This window comes from Triticum dicoccoides, chromosome 5A (genome assembly GCF_002162155.2).
Source record: "Triticum dicoccoides isolate Atlit2015 ecotype Zavitan chromosome 5A, WEW_v2.0, whole genome shotgun sequence".
Taxonomy (NCBI): domain Eukaryota; kingdom Viridiplantae; phylum Streptophyta; class Magnoliopsida; order Poales; family Poaceae; genus Triticum; species Triticum dicoccoides.
This window is the reverse complement of record NC_041388.1, coordinates 485,930,730-485,940,391: the sequence shown is the minus strand read 5'-3', so window position 1 is coordinate 485,940,391 and position 9,662 is coordinate 485,930,730.

The following is a 9,662-nucleotide window of genomic DNA, read 5'->3' as shown; positions in this document are numbered from 1 at the left end:
CTGAGCACATGCTCACTAGTTGAGCTATTCTCCTCCATCTTGTAGGCAAAGTATTGTCAGAGGTCTCATACCTCTGAACACGGGCATGAGCATGAAATACCAATTTCAACTCTTGGAACATCTCATATGCTCCATGTCATTCAAAACATTTTTGAAGTCCCAGTTCTAAGCCGTAAAGCATGGTGCACTAAACTATCAAGTAGTCATCATACCGAGCTTGTCAAACGTTCATAACGTCTGCATCTGCTCCTGCAACAGTTCTGTCACCTAGTGGTGCATGAAGGATATAATACTTCTGTGCAGCACTGAGGATAATCCTCAGATCACGTAGCTAGTCCACATCATTGCTACTAACATCTTTCAACTTATTTTTCTCTAGGAACATATCAAAAATAAACGGGGAGCTACATCACGGGCTATTGATCTACCACATAGTTATGCAAATACTATCAGAACTAAGTTCATGATAAATTAAAGTTCAATTAATCATATTACTTAAGAACACCAACTTAGATAGACATCCCTCTAATCATATAAGTGATCACGTGATCCATATCAACTAAACCATTTCCGATCATCACGTGAGATGGAGTGGTTTTCAATGGTGAACATCACTATGTTGATCATATCTACTATATGATTCATGCTCGACCTTTCGATCTCAGTGTTCTGAGTCCATATCTGCATATGATAGGCTCGTCAAGTTTAACCCGAGTATTCTACGTGTGCAAAACTGGCTTGCACCCGTTGTATGTGAACGTAGAGCTTATCACACCCGATCATCACGTGGTGTCTCGGCACGACGAACTGCCGCAATGGTGCATACTCAGGGAGAACACTTATACCTTGAAATTTTAGTAAGGGATCATCTCATAATGCTACCCTTGTATTAAGCAAAATAAGATGCATAAAGGATAAATATCACATGCAATCAAAATATGTGACATGATATGGCCATCATCATCTTGTGCCTTTGATATCCATCTCCAAAGTACCGTCATGATCTCCATCGTTACCGGCATGACATCATGATCTCCATCATCTTGATCTTTATCAACGTGTCGTCACATGGCCGTCTCGCCAACTATTGCTATCGCATAGCGATAAAGTAAAGCAATTATATGGCGCTTGCATCTTATGCAATAAAGGCAACCATAAGGCTCCTGCCAGTTGCCGATAACTTTAACAAAACATGATCGTCTCATACTACAATTTATATCTCATCACGTCTTGACCATATCACATCACAACATGCCCTGCAAAAACAAGTTACACGTCCTCTACTTTGTTGTTGCAAGTTTTACGTGGCTGCTATGGGCTTAGGGAGAACCGTTCTTACCTACACATCAAAAACCACAACGCGGCATAATGATTGCTTTTTGATCTTCAGAAAGAACCATGTTCATTGAATCCGATTCATGTTGGTAGAACCAGTCTCGCGTAAGCATACGCGTAATGTTGGTCTAAGCTGCTTCATCCAACAATACCACTGAATCAAGAATCAACTAGTGATGACAAGCAATATGTATATACCCACGTCCACAACTCCTTTGTGTTCTACTCATAGAACATCTACGCATAGACCTGGCTCTGATACCTGTCAGGGAACGCAGTAATTTCAAAAAAATCCTTAGGCACACGCAAGATCTATCATGGTGATGCATAGCAACGAGAGGGGAAGAGTGTTGTCCATGTACCCTCGTAGACCGTAAGCGGAAGCGTTATGACAACGTGGTTGATGTAGTCGTACGTCTTCATGATCCGAATGATCCTAGTACCGAAAGTAAGGCACCTCCGCGATCTGCACATGTTCGGCTCGGTGACGTCCCACGAACTCTCGATCCAGCTGAGTGTCGAGGGAGAGCTTCATCAGCACGACGGCATGATGACGGTGATGATGAAGCTACCAGCGTAGGGCTTCGCCTAAGCACTACGACGATATGACCGAGGTGGATTATGGTGGAGGGGGGCACCGCACACGGCTAAGAGATCAATGATCAACTTGTGTGCTCTAGGGTGCCCCTGCCCCCGTATATAAAGGAGCAACGGGGGAGGCCGTCTGACCCTTGGGGCGCGCTAGGAGAGGAGGAGTCCTCCTCCTAGTAGGAGTAGGACTCCCCTTTTCGTAGTCCTACTAGGAGGGGGAAAGGAAGGAGGAGAGGGAGAAGGAAAGGGGGGCGCCACCCCCTTCCCTAGTCCAATTCGGACTAGAGGGGGAGGGGGCGCGCGCCCTGCCCTGGCCGGCCCTCTCTCTCTCCACTAAGGCCCATGTGGCCCATTAGTTCCCCCCCCCCCGGGGGGGGGGGGGTTCCTGTAAGCCTCCAGCACTCCGGTTTTCTCCGAAAACACCCAGAACACTTCCGTTGTCCGAATATAGTCGTCCAATATATCAATCTTTATGTCTCGACCATTTTGAGACTCCTCGTCATGTCCGTGATAATATCCGGGACTCTGAACAACTTCGGTTCATCAAAACACATAAAATCATAATACCGAACGTTAAGCGTGCGGACCCTACGGGTTCGAGAACTATGTAGACATGACCGAGACTCATCTCCGGTCAATAACCAATAGCGGAACCTGGATGCTCATATTGGTTCCTACATATTCTACGTAGATCTTTATTGGTCAAACCGCATAACAACGTACGTTGTTCCCTTTGTCATCGGTATGTTACTTTCCCGAGATTTGATCGTCGGTATCTCAATACCTAGTTCTATCTCGTTACCGGCAAGTCTCTTTACTCGTTCTGTAATGCAACATCCCACAACTAATTCATTAGTCACATTGCTTGCAAGACTTGTAGTGATGTGCATTACCGAGAGGGCCCAGAGATAGCTCTCGGATACTCGGAGTGAGAAATCCTAATCTCGATCTATGCCAACTCAACAAACACCATCGGAGACACCTGTAGAGCATCTTTATAGTCACCCAGTTATGTTGTGACATTTGATAGCACACTAAGTGTTCCTCCGGTATTCGGGAGTTGCATAATCTCATAGTCATAGGAACTTGTATAAGTTATGGAGAAAGCAATAGAAATAAACTAAACATGCATAGTGCTAAGCTAACGGATGGGTCAAGTCAATCACATCATTCTCTAATGATGTGATCCCGTTCATCAAATGATAACTCATGTCTATGGCTAGTAAACTTAACCATCTTTGATTAACGAGCTAGTTAAGTAGAGGCATACTGGTGACAATCTGTTTGTCTATATATTCACACATGTACTAAGTTTCTGGTTAATACAATTCTAGCATGAATAATAAACATTTATCATGATATAAGAAAATATAAATAACAACTTTATTATTGCCTCTAGGGCATATTTCCTTCATTGGGCACTCCATGTAGATGCAAGATTTCCCTGCAAAAGAGATTGGCAACATGTGAAGCATCGTCTATCTTATTGCACGGGATAAAGTGTGCCATTTTAGAGAAACGACCCACAACAACAAACACAGAATCCTTTCCACTTTCAGTTCTAGGAAAACCAAGCACAAAGTCCATACTAATATCTTCCCATGGGTGATATGGAATAGGAAGTGACATATAGAGACCATGTGATTGAGCTTTAGACTTAGCTTTGCGACATGTAGAGCATCGGTTGGTGTAGCGAGAGACGTCGCAGAACATCTTGGGACAAAAGTAGTTCTTGGAGAGCGTGGCGAATGTCTTGTCGCGTCCAAAGTGACCCATAAGTCCTCCTCCATGAGCCTCTTACAAAAGTAACAAACGAAGAGAAGATGCGGGTATACAAAGTTTGTTAGCTCTCATTAGATAATCATCCTTGATATAATAGCGTTCCCAAGATGTATGCGTCAAGCATTTAGCATATGGAATAGCAAAAGTAGTATCATGCGCATACAAGTCTTTTATTTGCTCAAAGCCAATAATATTCAATTTAAGTTTAGTTACAAGCATGCATTTGCGGGAAAGAGCATCCTCTACATCATTCTCTTTACCCTTAATGTACTTGATGACATAAGGAAAAGGCTCAATAAACTCACTCCATTTGGCATGTCGCTTATTCAATGTCATTTGACCCTTAAGATATTTAAGCGTTTCATGATCCGTATGGATGAAAAATTCATGAGGGCGAAGATAATGTTCCCACACATGCAAAACTCGCACTAAGGCATATAGCTCCTTGTCATAAATGGGGTTGTTAAGTTGCGCTCCAGAAAGTTTCTCACTAAAGTAAGCTATGTGGCGCTTCTCTTGCATTAACACACCTCCTATACCGTTGCCACTAGCATTGCAATGAACTTGAAAAGTTTTGTCAAAATTGGGCAAGGCAAGCAAAGGAGCATGTGTAAGCAAATTTTTAAGCTCATGAAATGTGGTATCTTGAGATGGCCCCCAAACAAATGGAGCATTTTTCTTCCTCAAGGCATGCAAAGGTGATGCGATAGTGCTAAAGTCCTTAACAAATCTATGATAGAAACTGTCTAAGCCAAGGAAACTTCGCACTTGTTGCAAGTTGGTTGGTTGTGGCCAAGTTTTAATCCTCTACGCGGCATTGAACACTAAATCAACCTCATCCCCGGCGCACCATTACCGAACAAGGCACCCTACCGCGTCAATCCCGAAGAAACTAAGGAAATACAAAGGAAAGTACAACAACTCATTGACAATGGGCATGTACGTGAAAGCTTAAGTCCTTGTGCCATTCCGGTTATTCTTGTGCCTAAGAGAGATGGTAGTTTTCACATGTGTTTTGATTGTCGTCCTATCAATGCTATTACTGTTCGATATAGGCATCCCATTCCACGCCTTGATGATATGTTCGATGAGCTTGGTGGAGCCACAGTTTTCTCTAAAATTGATCTTAAAAGTGGCTATTACCAAATATGCATTCAAGAAGGTGATGAATGGAGAACCGTTGTCAAAACCAAATTTGGCTTGTATGAATGGTTAGTTATGCCTATGGGCTTATCCGAAGCACCCGACACTTTTATGCGTGTGATGCATTATATCCTTCACCAATACATTGGCGTATTGGTTGTGGTCTATTTTGACGATATACTTGTGTTTAGCATGTCTCTAGAAGATCATGTCACCCATCTTAGAACCGTTTTACAAACTCTTAGAAAAGACACCTCTATGCTAACATGGAGAAATGCACATTTGATGTCGACAAGCTTGTTTTCTTGGGCTTTGTTGTGTATTATATGGGTGTTCATGTAGATGAAGCTAAAATTGATGCTAGGTAGTCCCAGTGGTAGCTCATCGGGGAAAACGTCCTTGAATTCCTGCAATAGATTAGACAACTCTAAAGGTAGATGGTGAGAGGTGTTAGTTCTTGTTGCCTCGTCCTTGCACAATAGGACATAGTGCATAACACTTGATGGGTTCTCACACACTTATCTCATCTTTCTTTTGGTAGCAAATAGCACTAAGTTTTTCTTGTCGCTCATCGTGGAGGCACTCGATTTTGGCTTGTGGCTCTCACTCCCTTTTTGGTAGCTTTCAAGGAAATATGCCCTAGAGGCAATAATATAGTTGTTATTTTATATTTCCTTATATCTGATAAATGTTTATTATTCATGCTAGAATTGTATCAACCGGAAACTTGATACATGTGTGGATACATAGACAAAAACACAGTGTCCCTAGTAAGCCTCTACTAGACTAACTCGTTAATCATAGATGGTTAAGTTTCCTAACCATAGACATGTGTTGTCATTTGATGACTAGGATCACATCATTAGGAGAATGATGTGATGGACAAGACCCATCCATTAGCTTACCATGTTGATCGTTCAGTTTTATTGCTATTGCTTTCTTCATGTCAAATACATATTCCTTCGACAATGAGATTATGCAACTCCCGAATATCGGAGGAATATGTTGTGTGCTATCAAATGTCACAATGCAACTGGGTGATTATAAATATGCTCTATAGGTATCTCCGAAGGTGTTTTGTTGGGTTGGCATAGATTCGAGATTACGATTTGTCACTCCGAGTATCGGAGAGGTATCTTTGGGCCCTCTCGGTAATGCACATCATAGTAAGCCTTGCAAGCAATGTGACTAATGAGTTAGTTGCAGGATGATGTATTACGGAATGAGTAAAGAGACTTGTCAGTAACGAGATTGAACTAGGTATGAAGATACCGACGATCGAATCTCGGGCAACATACCGATGACAAAGGGAATAATGTATGTTGTCGTTACGGTACAACCGTAAAGATCTTCGTAGGATATGTGGGAACCAATATGAGCATCCAGGTTCCGCTGTTGGTTATTTACTGGAGAGGTGTCTCGGTCAGGTCTACATAGTTCTCGAACCCGTAGGGTTCGCATGCTTAACGTTCGATGATGATTTTGAGTTATGTGATTTGGTGACGGAATGTTGTTCGGAGTCCCGGATGAGATCACAGACATGACGAGGAGTCTCGAAATGGTCCAGAGGTAAAGATTCATATATTGGACGATGATATTCGGACACCGGAAGTGTTCCGGGGGTACCGGGTGCATATCGGGTCACCGGAAGGGGTTCCGGGCATCCCCCCGGCAACTACATGGGCTTTAACGGGCCAAGAGGGGGACATACCAGCCCCTAAGGGGCTGGTGCGCCCCATGTAGTCCAAAATAAGGGGGAAGGAAAGAGGAGAAGGGAGAAAGGAAGGGGAGGAATTCGGCCTCCCCCTTCCTTCCCTCCTCCGTCCTCCTTCCTTCCCCCTCCGGATGGATATGGAAGGGGGAGGCCGAATTGGGAGGCGCCCAAGTAGGATTCCTCCTACTTGGGGCACCCCTTGGCTGCCTCTCCTCTCCTCAAACCTATATATATGATGGGGGGCCATCTCTAGAACATAGAACAACGATTGTTAGCCGTGTGTGGCGCCCCCCTCCACATATTACGCCTCCGGTCATATTGTCGTAGTGCTTAGGTAAAGCCCTGTGTGGATCACTTCACCCGTGCTGACGAATATCTCCCTCGACACTTTGCTGGATCAAGAGTTCGAGGGACGTCATTGAGATGAACGTGTGCAGAACTCGAAGGTGCCGTAAGTTCGGTGCTTGATCGGTCGGAATGAGAAGAAGTTCGACTACATCATCTGCATTGTCAAACGCTACCGCCTTCGGTCTACGAGGGTACGTGGACACACTCTCCCCCTCTCGTTTCTATGCATCTCCTAGATAGATCTTGCGTGAGCGTAGGATTTTTTTGCATGCTACATTCCCCAACAGGCTCACTCTCTCACTATTCTCTCCATGATGGGTGGTTGCTTGCTTGTCGGCAATCACTTGACTTGGTGTCATTGTTGGGAAACACAGTAATTTCCAAAAATTTCCTACGCACATGCAAGATCATGGTGATGCATAGCAACGAGAGGGAAGAGTGTCGTCCATGTACCCTCGTAGACCGTAAGCGGAAGCGTTATGAGAACGCGGTTGATGTAGTCATACGTCTTCACGATCCGACCGATCCAAGTACCGAACGTACGGCACCTCCGAGTTCAGCACATGTTTAGCTTGGTGACGTCCCACGAACTCCGATCCAGCAGAGCTTCGAGGAGAGTTTCGTCAGCACGACAGCGTGATGACGGTGATGATGATGCTACTGACGCAGGGCTTCGCCTATGCACCGCTACGATATGACCGAGGTGGATTATGGTGGAGGGGGGCACCGCACACGGCTAAAAGATCAACTGATCAACTTGTGTGTCTTGGGGTGCCCCCTACCCCCGTATATAAAGGAGCAAGGGGGAGGCCGGCCGGCCCTAGCAGGGTGCGCCAGTAGGAGTCCTACTCCCACCGGGAGTAGGATTCCCCCCTTTCCTAGTTGGACTAGGAGAGAAGGAAGGGGGAGAGAGGGTGGAAGCAAAGGGGGGCGCCGCCCCCTCCTAGTCCAATTCGGACCAGAGGGAGAGGGGGCGCGCGGCCTGCCCTGGTCTCCTCTCTCTTTCTCTGCACTATGGCCCAGTAAGGCCCATACATTTACCGGGGGGTTCCGATAACCTCCCGGTACTCCGCTAAAATCCCGATTTCACCTTGAACTATTCCGATGTCCAAATATAGGCTTCCAATATATCGATCTTTATGTCTCGGCCATTTCGAGACTCCTTGTCATGTCCGTGATCATATCCGGGACTCTGAACTACCTTCGGTACATCAAAGCACATAAACTCATATTATCGATCGTCACCGAACTTTAAGCGTGCGGACCCTACGGGTTCGAGAACTATGTAGACATGACCGAGACTCGTCTCCGGTCAATAACCAATAGCGGAACCTGGATGCTCATATTGGTTCCTACATATTCTACGAAGATCTTTATCGGTCAAACCGCATAACAACATACATTGTTCCCTTTGTCATCGGTATGTTACGTGCCGAGATTCGATCGTCGGTATCCTTATACCTAGTTCAATCTCGTTACCGGCAAGTCTCTTTACTCGTTCAGTAATACATCATCCCGCAACTAACTCATTAGTCACAATGCTTGTAAGGCTTATAGTGATGTGCATTACCGAGAGGGCCCAGAGATACCTCTCCGACAATTGGAGTGACAAATCCTAATCTCGATCTATGCCAACTCAACAAGTACCATCGGAGACACCTGTAGAGCACCTTTTTAATCACCCAGTTACGTTGTGACGTTTGGTAGCACACAAAGTGTTCCTCCGGTACTCGGGAGTTGCATAATCTCATAGTCACTGGAACATGTATAAGTCATGAAGAAAGCAATAGCAACAAACTAAACAATCATCGTGCTAAGCTAACTGATGGGTCAAGTCAATCATATCATTCTCTAATGATGTGATCCCGTTAATCAAATGAAAACTCATGTCTATGGTTAGGAAACATAACCATCATTTATTCAACGAGCTAGTCAAGTAGAGGCAAACTAGTGACACTCTGTTTGTCTATGTATTCACACATGTACTAAGTTTCCGGTTAATACAATTCTAGCATGAATAATAAAAATTTATCATGATATAAGGAAATATAAATAATAACTTTATTATTGCCTCTAGGGCATATTTCCTTCCGTCATAGGTTGTAGAACGTACTCCTTTCCCTTCATCTTGAAGCTATAGTGATTGGCTCGCCCATTGTGGATGACACCACGGTCGAATTGCCAAGGTCGTCCAAGTAGGAGATGGAGAAGGGACATGGGAACTGTCGTGGTTCTAAGTTAGACAGTAGAATAGGGGCTACGTTAGAGGAGGCAAGATCCTAACTACGATGAGGTTGTGCACGCAAGATTTACGAGTTCAGGCCCTTCTCGGAGGAAGTAAAAGCCCTATGTCTCGGTGCCCGGAAGTGGTCGAGTGGATTATGCATGAAGTTACAGGGGGTGCGAACCCGCGTGCAAGTGGAGGGGGGTGGATTATATAGAGTGGGCCAGGATCCCAGCCAAGCCATGCTACAAGGAGTTCAATGTACATTAAGGTGAGACGTTACTGGTAACACCAACAATAAAGGCATATAAATGACTATTAAGACTACAGAGTGAACGTCTAACCGTTGCCATCCTGAGTGACTTTAGACCTTCTGTACTCCGAGTGGTTCCTGGTGTGGTCGAATGACTATGTCTTGGTCGAATGGAAATGGGTTATCCGAGTGGAATTGTTGGTCTAGTGGGTTGGACTCTGAGGTGTTTTCAGTTGGTAATCGCTGCTATACTTTGAATGTCTTTGACTCTA